A 13,014-nucleotide genomic window follows, 5' to 3' on the forward strand; every position below is an offset into this window, starting at 1 on the left:
ACATGTCAACACTGTCTTTACTCAACCTTGGGTTCCCTATCACCAGCCTTCCTGTCCCCTTCTGCCTTCTGGTCCTTGTCCCTGGACTGCTGGGACACTTATTTAAATAATTTAACAAACTGCCTTGCGAATTTTCAATTTCCTAGCTGTCTGGATGAAGGTTTCCAGTGACAGATTGTCTTCAAGAGAACATGCCCTACAGAGCATGAATGGGTGCGGTGGCGGTTCCGTGGCGGAATTCTCACCTTCCAAGTGGGAGGATCAGGGTTCAATTCCCAGCCAGTGCACCTCATGGGTAGCCACAACCTGTCTGTCAGTGGAGTCTTGGGTGTTGCTACAATGCTGAACAGGTTTGCTACAGTGCTTCCAGATGAAAATGGACTAGGAAGAAAGGCCTTGTGACCAACATCCAAAAATCAGCTAGTGAAAATCCTATGGATCACAACAGTCCAATTCACAACCAATCATGGTAACAGCGCAGGACTGGACAGTGTTTTGTTCTGTTGCCGATGGGGCCACTGTGAGTTGGGGTCAACCTGTCAGCAGCTAACAACATACAAGGAGCATGAAGCACCTCAGCAGCAGACTCCAGGAGCCCCTGCACCTCAACCTATCCATTTGAAATCTCTTAAAGAAACAGCCCTGAGGTATCTGCCTGGCTAGGTCTTCTAAATACCTGCACGAAAATCACAAACACTTCTGCAGAACTGGCATATGCCAGTATACAAACAAAAGGAACCAACAGGAGGCTAGTCAATGGTCTGACACCTAAGGGGAGGAGAAAACAGCAAGAAAGTGAAGAAATGGGATGGAGGCATCAAGGACGCTCCCTGTTAGAGCACGACAAATTAATAACTGCACACCCCAAGACCCACCAATTCACCAGGGGCTTATCACATGCCAGGAAGTGTGTCAGGGCCTCAACTGGACTCAGTCTGGTGGTTACTGGGGTCTCATTTTACAGAGAAGGAAATTGGCTGAGGCTCCCCAGATGGAGACTGGAAGAAGGGGGCAGGAACCCAGATGGGCCGCCTCTAGCCTGTGACCCCATCCCAACTGCTGCCAAATATGAAGGTAGGCATGGAGCTGTGGCTGGCATTGCTGGAGTGGGAGGGGAGGTGGGCATCCCGTCCTCATTAAGTACTCTCACAAAGCCCTGATCCCGGCTCCAGACGCTGCTGTCCTCAGATTCCCCCCCATCCCCACCCCCACCCCTCGCCGAAACCTCCTGGGCCTAAGGCTCAGGCCTGGGTTCCAGAGTTGTCTAAGGTCCTCATGCCCTGCACAGGGCCTGCAAGTCCTGAGGTTCCTTCTCCAAGTTCTGTAGTTCCTTCTCTTGAGTCCCGGGTTCCTTCTCTTGAGTCCCAGGTTCCTTCTCTTGAGTCCTAAATTCCTTCTCATTCCCTCCCTACTTCCCCATCCCTCCTTCCCTTATCTTCCCATCTTGGAGGCCTCCTGCCCCTCCTGGAGCTGTTCCAACCCCACAGCCAGGGGTTGCTTCCTAAGAGGCAGGGAAGCCGTCACTCTCCCTCCAACCTACAGGGATGTACCCCCCACCAGGTGGGGACCCTAATCCCACAAGTGCTGTCTCCGGTGTAACAGCTCTCCTCATTTCCTTCTGAGTCCTCACCAGAATTGTCTTTGATGTCCATAATTCCAACAACAATCTCTTCAAGGCAACCTAGGCTTTTACTGTTAGGCAGTTTAAAACTCTTCCAGCCTCTATCCAGTCACAGTTTCAAAACAGCTTCCACATTTTAGGTATCTGTAAGAGCAGCACCCCACTCCTGGTACCAAATTCTGTCTTAGTTATCTAGTGCTGCTATAACAAAAATACTACAAGGAGATAGCTTTAACAAAGAGAAATTTATTTTTTCACAGTCTGGGAGCCTTGAAATCCAAATTCAGGGTGTCAGCTCCAGAGGAAAGCTTTCTCTGTCAGCTCTGGGGGAAGGTCCTTGTCATCAATATTCCCCTGGTCTAGGAGGTTATCAGTGCAGGGACCCTAGGTCCAGAGGACACAAGCTCCTGGCTCTTCATACTTGGTGGTAATGAGGTCCCCTGTCTCTCTGCTTGATTCTCTCTTTTATCTCAAAAGAGACTGACTCAAAATACAACCTAATCTTGTAGAGTGAGTCCTGCCTCATTAACATAACTGCCTCTAATCCTGCCACATTAACATCATAGAGGTAAGATTTACAACACATAGGAAAGTCACATCAGATGACAAAATGGCAGACAATCACACAATACTGGGAATCATAGCCTAGCCAAGTTGATACATACTTTCAGGGGATACAATTCAATCTGTAACACCCACTAACCTTCCCCCCTGCTCCAGCCACCAGCGGTCCTCAAGATACAATTGCTGCCTCCCCCCGCCGGCCATACCTCTGGTCATGCTGGTCCCTCCCACCCTGAAATGCCCTTTCTCTTGCCTCTCAATCCGACCCTGACCCTTGAAGGCCTAAGGCCAAATCCTACCTCCTCCTTGGTGAGGACACCCTGGATTCCCTCAGTCAGAGCTAACCACTGCATGGATTTCATCCTCTCCTCCTGGTACCCAGGATCCCCCCAAAACTGGAACCTTTCAAGAGGTGGTACCAAGACCTAGTCACCTGGGATTCCCCCAAAGCAAAGCTGTCCAACCCAAATCGGTTCCAAGGGAGCCGAGATCCCGCTCTCCTCAACCCTGAGGGGGCAAGGCCTATGCCTCCCACCCACAAGTGCTCTACCTGTGATGTGAAACGGCTGGAAGGCCCTGCCCAGAGGACCCTAACCACCCTGAGCCAGGAATCATTCCTCATACACATCGAGCATCCAGTTAAACTGGGCTCCCCCTGGGATGGCCCTCTTCTCCAGAGTCAGGAACCATCCTACTCCCAGAAGACAGCCTGTGGTAACCTGGGACCCGCCTCAGGACAGGGCACCATATAAGCAGAATGGCTGCCCCTTCTCCCCTCTCCAATGTTAGTTAAACTTCAACAAATTACTGATAGGTGCCTGAGGACTGTTGTTCTTAAGTTTAATTTCTTTTAACATCAGAATAAATCAGATGGATTTCAAAAACATATCTCTAAAACCACTGTTTCGGTTTTTTTACCCAGATGTTCTGTTAAAGGGGAAGTTGTTCAACTGAGACTTCATATCTGCGAAGTTTAAAGAAGGGGTGGAATATTAACACGGCTCTCCGGCCACCGGCCAAGACGCGTGCTGCCAAACTAAAACAGAACACGCTGCTGCTCAGAACACAGGCACGCCACCGAGCAGCTCGGAAACCGAGCCTCTCGTACCAAGCACTTTAAATCTCCTTAAATCACCTCATTTTAAGTATGTCTATGAATGTTACATAGACATACATCAAACGTAGCTACCGTGTGTGTGGAAACACCAGGGACCTCAGCAATCCTGAGCTTCCACTTTCTGCCCACTTCCCACTCTCCCTGGGTGATCCAGTCCACTACTGGAGCTTCTTCTCTCTCTACATTGGTGACTCTCCAAACCTGTAGGTCCAAGTGTGCCTTCCTCTCCACTCTGAAGGGCGCAGCCTACAGAGGCCCCTGGTCATGAGTCGGGCTGGGATGAAGGGTGATCATACCCTAGCCAACACTGGTGAGGGCTCCCTGAGGCTTCATTATACCATTCCCTACACGCATATGCCGAAAATTTCCATTATAAAGAGTTTCTTCAAAAAAGGATCCACCTGAAACTCGAGAAGAAAAAGTTAAAAGAAACATTCTGTTAAAAATAGGTGTATTCACAATTGAAGAGCATAGTCGATGTCACTGAACTGTGCATGTAGAAATTTTTGAAATGGTGTATCTTTGGCTATGTATATTTTCACCATAAAAAAAAAAAAAAGGTCGAGAAGGAAGAGGATTGACATGTTGCAGGGTTGTTAACCAATGTCATAAAACAATATGTGTACTACTGTTTCGTGAGAAACTATTTGTTCTGTAAGCCTTCACCTGAAGTACAGTTAAAAAAAAAAAATGCATTGCTGAAAATAAATAAATAAAAAATAGGTGTGCTCATGAGAGGTATTTTAAGTTCATTTGAAGACAATAATTCCTTATGTGATAAAAGGAGATGAGAAAAATAAAGCAGTTGCATCTCACTGACTTACAAGAATAAAAGCTACAAAATAATAAATGTAAAATACATCTCATTAGTTCCAAACATCAAAAATGTAGAAAGGATGGCATTTGGAACAAACCCATTTTGATCCTTTCAATGTTAGCCAAATAGACCTGATTCTGAAAGCATCATCAGCCAGACCTGAAGGGGACTTTTCTTAAACAAGATCAGCTACTACATGGGGTGCAAAAGGACTTTAAAGAAGCGTTTGGATGTTAAGTGCTTTTCAAAGAAAATGAACAACCAAATCTAGGTCTTAGCCAGTTTCTGACCCACGGTGGAGCGCCTTAGTGAAGAGTCAGCATCTTCACTGCCCCGATTCCAGTTGGTTCAAACAACAAACACAAAGGTAGGCTCTGCAGGTTTTCTCCTATTTTGCAGTGGGGTTAACAGAAGCCAAGTGGATTGCCAAGGTTACAAAGATATTTGATGTCAGTTCTGGAACCAAAACCTACTTCTCCAAGGCCTCTACAGTGGCCAGTCTCCCCTTTACAGGGTCCCTCTCTCCCAGGATTACTGACCTGGGCAGGCCCTGCTGCTCCTCTGGGGTCTAGTCCCAATAATCTCCACTGTCTCTCCCACCTGAAAGCTCCCCCTCCTGACCAGGGCTCCCTAACCCTTTCCCCTCCAGAATCTTCACAGTCCTGTACTCTCCTGACTTCCCAGGGCACCACCTCCACCCCCATTCCAAGTCCAATGCCACCCTCCAACCCCAATTCTCTTCCCGGTTCTCTTGCATCTTGGCAGCCATCGTTTCTGGCCTCATCCCAAAGACTACATTGCTGGGTGTGAAGTTTATTGCTGGGCGATGGGTCATCCCTCACCGCACACTTCTGTCCCCTGGCCTCTCTTAAGACACTGTAGCCGCTGAGATCTCATATGCAAAAAAGTCCCAGTGCATTTATATCTGCAGCTCACCTCCTCTGCACCTTCCTTAATGGTTTCCAAATCCCATTCCACCCACCAGAGTCCTTTTCTCTCTCATCCCTTTCAAATCACTCACACTCACACACACCCACACCCACTTTAATCCTATACCACCCCTGCCCTGGTTTCAGTTTTCCCACCACTGAGACTAACCAAGTGGCCTCATTCAACAAATATTTAACAAGCATCAAGGTGCCAAGCAGCGTTCTAAGGTCTGGTGATACCGCAGTGAATAAAACAGACAAAACTGCCTGACCTCATGGAGTTTATATTTTCATGGCAAGAAACAGACAAGAATAAAGTAATGTGGTCAGTTATAAGGTTGAGAAGTGTTAGGACAAAAATAAGCATGGTAAGCGGTTAAGGGTAAGGTTGCTTTTTAAGCAGGATGGCCAGAGAAACTCTCTGAGAAAGGCCACCGATACCTGGGCTTTGGGAGTGAGGGGATAATTCCAGGTAGAGGGTACAGCCAGGGCAAAGGCCAGAGGCAGGGAAATGGCTGGTCTTCCCCTGAACAGCTGCAGGAGCCAGTATGCTGGAGTGACCTGTCAAGGAGAGGAGGACGGGTCAGAAAAGGGGCTTGTAGGTAACCTTGGCTTTTGCTGGGAGAGAGACAGGGAGCCTGTGGAAGATTCGCAGCAGAGGTAATTTCAGTTTCTAAAGGATCCCTCTGACTTCTTGCTAAAAATAGACTGCGGGAGTGGGGAAAATGGGAAGCAGGAAGTTTGGGTTTTGGTGGCTGTACGATGACCCAGGGCTCTTGTCCACCTTTCTGGCTCAAGTCATCTCCCCAAACCCAAGTCTGACCGATGTCACCACATCCTCTCCACCACAGAAACATTCAGCGGCTCCCTACTGTCTCCACAACTATCAATGCCACTTCTTCGCAAGGCGACCTGTGTCCGGTTACTCTAAGCAACCCGCACCCCAAACCCAGACACCCCTCCTCGCGCCTTTGTGTCCCCCATCTTCTTGGCATGCAATCTCTTGACTGCATCTGCCCTCCTTTCTGTCCCTGAAACGTCACCACTCATCCTTCAAGCTGTCTCCTGACTTGGTTACACCTCGTCCTCTTCCCTCATTGGTCTCCAGCCTGAACCACCTCTGAATCCACGGGGTCCAGCACAGTGCTTGCCCTCACCTACTTGAAACAAGCAAGTACAACATACAGAAACCAAAGATAATGAGTGGTTACCAGGGTGGGATGGAGGGGGAAAGGGGGAGTTTTTGCCTGGGGGTACGGAGTTTGTTAATGGTGGTGGAATAACTTGGAAAAGGGTAATGAGAATGGCTGTACAACTTGAAGACTGTAATCAATGTCACTGAATTATACATTAGAAATTGCTGAACTCGCTAATGTTGTGTTCATATACTTCCACGACAATAAAAAGGGGATTCACAAGGACAGATTTTCCCTCCGGCTTACTGTAACCTGGAGGCCAGGGGTCCCTCTGATAGGACCTCTGGGGCAAGTCTGCCCAGCATTCCTGACATTGGTATGGCCAAGAGTAGGGGCCAGAGTGTAGATGGATTAGAACCCAGGCCTTCAAAGCCTCCTGCCTGTCTGGCAGGCATCTCTGAGTAAGCCCACACAATCTGTAAATTTGCCTGAAGTGTTAGTAGTATGCTTTTCCTAAGGTCATTCTAGAAGTGCACATATGCAAAAAAAAGCACCTAGAAAAAGCCAAACCAAATAGTTAACAATAGAATAGTCAGTGTTAAGAGATGGTGGAATTCTTTTATTTTGTTTAACATATCTTTAATTTTTTTTCTAAATAAATAAAATAAAAAGCTCTTTTAGAAAGAATGTGTAAAAATGACATGGTGGCAGTTGTCAGACCTCTTCTAACTTCACAAGGGGGGAGGAGAATCATTATCAGCATCAACAGCCCAAGGCAGATTCCTATGAGGCAAGATTAGACAAACCTCCACCTTCCAACCTTTTCACCAATTGTGACACCAGCCATCCCTTCCCATGGCACTCTACTTCTCTGCTGGGTTCGATAATTCATTCAAATGGACACACAGAACTCACAGACCATACTCACGGAGTTTATTAAGGGAAGTAAGAGGTTACAATTCAGGATCAGGAACAACTCAGGATATAGTTCTTCAATCAAGACAGCCTCTTCTCATCATTTTTCACAGGCCAACCTCTCTCTGGCCCTTGCGCAAGCATTATAAAGCTCTTTAGCTCTGTTGATAAGTGCCCAGGGCCCCCCCCACTCCACAAGGAAGCCTCCTGCCCAAAGGCGCTCAGCTCTCACTCTGTGAATAGGCACATCAACTGCAACCAACTTGCTCCGTGGGCCGGGAAGCCCACTGTGCCTTCGCGCATCAGTCTCCTGGTTCCGTTGCCGCCACTTCTCTACCACCACTTCTTGCCGTCTTGCACCGTCTCCAATGTTATAGCTCTCTCTGTCTCCTGGGTCGAGGAGATTCTCAGCGCAGGGGCCCTGGGTCCGAAGGACGCACTCCACTCCTGTCTCCTGTAGTGAGGTCTCCCCTTATCGCCTCTGGGATCTCTAATTTTAAGTCTAGCAGGATGGCAAAACTGACCAATTCCCTCATTAGGATTCCATACACCTTATTTGCATGGTCCCATTCCCACAAGGGTGCCATGCACCTTATTTACATAAGCCCACCCAACCATTTGATGGGAGTTACAAGACCATGGCAAGAAAGACCCTATGAAAGTGATCCATAGCACTGCAGAATGCTAAAGTACCACCCCAGTTACCATATTTTTTTTACGCAAAGAACATGCGCCCCCTGCGTTTGCTTGTCCGCCAAGGCACCCTCACACGCATCACCATGCCAAACCTATTCTACATGTTGCTGTAAAACAATATGTATATTAGCATAGCGTACTTAGGAAAATACCTCCAGGGGGAAGGGCGCAGCTGGCAAACAAACACAGAAGACCCACGTTACTTGCTTAAAAATACGGTACATTTAAAGAATGAGTCCTAAAACAAAAGTATCCCAAAGAAAACACACATGAGCCCATTAAATGTAGAATGCCACCTGTAGAGTGAGATCACAAAGTTGAAAATGGTTTCAATGGCTCGTGTAAAGCATGCAATTCACAGTCAGCCCTGAGCTTTCACTCTGAAATAAATATTTCACAAAACAAAAGGCAGTAAATGTTGTTCTGAGCATCTTGGGTATTTGCTGATGCCTCTTATCTAAAGTAAACTCTTCCATCAGCTTCATAACCGAGCAAGAACTAGCTCTCATCACTGCACACCAGCTCATATCACACAGGTGACCACACAGCTCTGAATACGATATTTCAGTGACTGTCATTTCACGACCTAGAGAGGAAACGTCATTAAAAATAATAGGGGATCAAAATAACACATCTTATTTAAGCTAAATATTATGTCAACAAAGTGTTGAATCAATCAAGATTTGGCTTCTAAACTTTGAATAAAACATAGTTTTTATAACAGCTTATTAAAGCACGTATGATATAGTTGCTTTAGTTATCACTTTTTTAAAGAAGCAAAAGAGCAGAGGAAATTAATGTTGTAAGTAGCCGTATCATCACATTGCTCTTCCCAGCAAATATACGGGGTGGGGTGGGCTTTATGTCCCCATTTCACAAATCAGAAAACAGATACAGAGAGGTTAATAACTTGTCCACGGTCACACCAGAAGTGGCGAAAATGGAATACAATTCCAAGTGTGTTTCACAAAAGATTACACTGTATGATTCTGTATGATTCCATTTATAGTAAGTTCAAGAACAGGCAGAGGCAATCTATGATGATCCAAGGTCGGAGTACCAGTTCTCTAGGCGATGCATCCTGACTGGAAAGGGGCACAAGGAACCTTCCGGAGAGCTAAAAGTGTTCTGTATCTTGATAGGGAGGTGGGCACATTCATGAGCTGCCCACTAACTACAAGTGCAGTTTACACACTTCACTGTATACTGCACCTCGAGTCAAACACAAAAACCCGGGTCTGACTGTGTCCAAGTTCATGCTCTTAACCACTAGACCACCACAGGGCCACTGTGACAGAACTTGACCGCGCTCTAGAATTGATTACTTTAGATAATCAGTTTTTAAGAACATTCTGGTACGCACCGTACATCCTAATCACATCAGGCCAAATCACATCAGGATGATAAAACCTGCTTTAAAAGGCCACAGAATGAAAAGTAGAAAGTATCCTTTCCTGGCTACTGGGAATTGCCCCTCTGTAACCACAGTGGCATAAAAAAAAAAAAAAAATTTAAACTCTGCTATAAGGGAATGTTTACAGAGGCACAGAAAAGAATTTGTAACAAAGTTCTTAGAGAGTTATCCATAACAAAAAGTTAAAGCTAAAATTATACAAAATATTTCAAGACAAATAAATGTTTTAACTTTATCAGCAATGTTAACTCTCAAAACAAGCTTGAACTTTGTTACAAAAAATGAAGATGAGGCCAAGAAGACAAAGCTGGTAGGCAGAGGGCAAAAAACAAAGACAGGAGGGGCAACAGCAATGCTGTGCAAAATCAAAACTCAGTACGGATAATTTTTTCCAGCAGTAAAGTAACGGGACCACACATGACAAATACGTCATCAAGTAACCAGCTCTTCTCACCGTAGCTTTGTTCAGACGGGCAAAGCCTCACCGCCAGCAGGGTGATGATGAAATTATTACATCAATTCTCTCACAGCCTTGCCCCCCGCCCACCTCTTATTCAAACGGTAATTGCCTCTCCAGAGAGAGGAATTTAGTCATCCTACAATTTGGAGATGCATTTGGCAAGCACTCTGTAACAGTTATCCCACCTTGGGGTGGGGGCAGGGGAAGACAGCTGGATCCACACCTGCTGGGTGCATGCGGTCTTCAGTACTGGGTGCTTTTGATTATGCAGCCAAGAAACGCCACCCTCAAGTTTTCAGAGCCTAGCTAAATTCACGTTTCAGTGTTCTGTACACACCAAAAATACCGGGCAACTGGGTAAAGTGAGACTGAAGACGTTCTACCTGAACATACGCGTATCAGACCGAAGGGCCTCGATGAGACTGTCTCAGCACCGATAATCTGTGCGCCACTGGCTGTGCTGCAATAGATGAGAACACCAAACATTATCCTAACTGCAAGAATCTCAATGTTCAAAAAGGAACCATTTCCACTTACGAATTTTTAAAGTCTTTAACAAATCATCCAAGAAACCTATAAAAAAGTTAGGCAGAGTCAAACATTGTGTTTGATTCTTTCTTAAGCAAGTTAAGAAAGGACTGAAAGCACGGACCCAGTGTGTCAAGAACATACAGTGCTTCTGGCACATTCGCCACCCGGCAGTCAGCATCCCTACGTTACAGTTAAGAAGCCCCAACGTTACTAGAAAACATTAAAGCTGTAAGGAACCTTATCTTATTCCTGCATCAGCTGAAATAGCCCCAGACATGTCTATCCAGAACATCTTAGCTTTTACCAACAATGCATCATGCAACAATGATTAATATTTTTTACGATCCTGATTCACTTCCTAATGTAACTAAAAAATAATCCCAGCACATTGAAAATTTAACTATGATCAGGTCCACTTTGCTATTTCAGCATAACTTGTAGTTTATTTTAGAATTAGAAAAATGTAAACCATGACTTTTTTAAACAAGGAAATCTTAAAAATTACAAGCCATCGGTATATTCAAGCCTCCAACAGAAGCCTAGAAAAAGATAATAAACTCATAATTTCTTACAACAAGCAAATTATGTTATTTTACTCAAAAGATTACCTCATTCCTTGGATTTTAAAACTCTGCTATCTGCATCTGCCAAATTTTTGCAAATTTCAGTCTAAGACAGACATGTCTAAATCGCTTCCCCAAGGTGTAACGTTTTGGTGAAGTTACCATTTCTGATGCCAGGAGGATTTCCATGCTAACTGCAGCAATGACCTCACTGAGCCCTTCTAACGCCCACGGCTCAGTGCTGAGAGTTTTCCAAACAGTATCCTAGTCTGTCCTCAAAAACAGTCTTGTACAGCAGACACTACCATCCCCACAACGAGATCTGGGAAATGAGGCTCAGATGGACACTAATTTGCCCAAGGTCACTGAACAGTATGTGGCAGAACCAAGACTAGTCTCAACAGTGAGGGCGGGAACTCGGGACTTCTGTGGAGAATTAAGCCTTACATCATACACAGGGCATCTTCGCAAAAACCCCGAGAAGGGAAAAAGCAATACTCTAAATTTAAAAAGTAATTTCAAACAGAAGATCTAAGGATAAAAACAGTTTTCAGAGGCTGGGGGGAAGGAGGTAACTCACCGGAGTTCTGTAAAGGCTCTAATCTGGTTTAAGATCAGACGAGCTCTGTGGAACACGCTCACAATTTCCACCTGGCTCAATAACCTCCGTTCAAAAGAATCAAAAGTGCGAGCTTGGACAGTGGAAGAAGTGACCGCCCTGCCCGCCCTCAGGGTCAAGCTGTCCGATCCCCATCAGCGCGACCACGAGTGGGCCCGCGAGCACCCCGCTGGGTTCCGCCGGGATCCGCTGGGATCCGCCTTCTTAGTCCCAGCCCAGCGCAGTCGGCCAGCTCGTCAACCGTCCCACCGCCTCCCGAGGCACAAATTACTGGAAGAATTTGTTATAACGAGTATAAGCCCATATTCACCAACTGGCTTCGCAAAATGAAATCTACAGCAAGGGTCCAACAAGGGAGGGGCAGGAGAAAAATGGTATAATTGTTCTAAACAATCGGTCTACGAGGCTGGGGAAGACTGAGGCAGCCAATGGGGTAAGTGACCAAAAACAAACAATCCATCCTGGCCAACCCAGGTCACAAATGTGTGTTATTCTTTTAATGAGCTTACAAGCTGTGATGCATGTTACTTCGGAGTCTCTGGATAGCTCCTCCCCATCTGATGGGGGTGGCGGGTTCTGCGGCTCCCCAGCCCTGAGTGTAAAATACCGAGGCCTGGAAATCAATACGGTAGCTCGATTTTACCGCCTCTCAGAAGGGTCTGCCTGCAGTCCCCGGACAGCAGCCAGGACTTGCGCCCTCAGCCCCTGCGGGGCCCCCACAGAGCGCCCCCCACGCACACCCTTCCCGCGACGTGTTTTGCAGAAACCCGCTTTACGCGATCCACCGCCTGGCAGCAACCCCCCCCCCTCCCCACCCCCAATCTCTCTGGCAAGTAGCCTGGTTAATCATTCAACTTGAATGGCGTGGAATATTTTTTGAGGTCAAAACGAAAGGCTCTCCCTACGTTTCGCAGAAACCAGCCTTCGGGGACCCGGAGGTGCAGTGGTGGGGTGTGGGGAGCGGTTGGCGGAGGCTCCTTGGCTCCTAAAACACCTGATCTCCCCATGCGGCACCCGAGACCGGCGCAGTGCGGGGGGTGGGGGGGGTGTAGGGATGCAACCGAGAATCACGCGGAGCCCACTCCCCAAAACGTCCCTGCGCCCCAGATGTGGACACCCGGACCCAGACGCCCCCTCCCAACGCCTGCAACACCCCGGCGCAGGCTCCCCCGGAAGTTGGGGTGCAGCGAGGAAGGAGGAGGTCCCCGGACTGCCCCAAGGAGGGATGTGGAATGGGGCAAGAGGCTCCACAAACTGGCGACGGGCGGTTTCGTTACCCTCTTCCTCTGGAAGGAAGGGGCGGGGTAGAGGGTGCGTAGACGCAGCAGGAGCCACCCAGGACGGCTGCTGGGCTGGGGCGCCGGTGCGACGCCGGAACCCGGGAGGGCGCGGGGTGGCGAGGAGAGAGCTGATGCGGTGGATGGGGGCCGGCCAGCAGGGAGCTAGGGCGTCGGGCAGAGCAGGCCCGGGCAGGTGGCGGGGGACGGGAGAGAGGAAGGGGGCGCCCACCCGCCGGGGCCCTACCTTGTCCGGGAGCAGCTCCTGCTCGGCGGGGCGGGGGCGGGAGAACGCGGCCGCATCCACGTCCCGGCCGCTCCGCGCGGCTCAGCCCGGCGACCCCCGCCGCCCACG

At 47.8% G+C, this 13,014-nt stretch overlaps 1 protein-coding gene across 1 annotated transcript in view; it reads right to left on the minus strand.

Moving 5' to 3' along the window:
* B3GNT2 (UDP-GlcNAc:betaGal beta-1,3-N-acetylglucosaminyltransferase 2) overlaps positions 1 to 13,014 on the minus strand; it is a 36,062-nt gene extending 23,048 nt beyond the window's left edge. Inside the window, exon 1 of the mRNA XM_004369429.2 lies at positions 12,907 to 13,014. The gene's annotated coding sequence lies outside the window, so the exon portion shown is untranslated. The remainder of the gene's footprint in view (positions 1 to 12,906) is intronic.

The sequence above is a fragment of the Trichechus manatus genome, unplaced genomic scaffold (genome assembly GCF_000243295.1).
Source record: "Trichechus manatus latirostris isolate Lorelei unplaced genomic scaffold, TriManLat1.0 scaffold00005, whole genome shotgun sequence".
Lineage (NCBI taxonomy): Eukaryota > Metazoa > Chordata > Mammalia > Sirenia > Trichechidae > Trichechus > Trichechus manatus.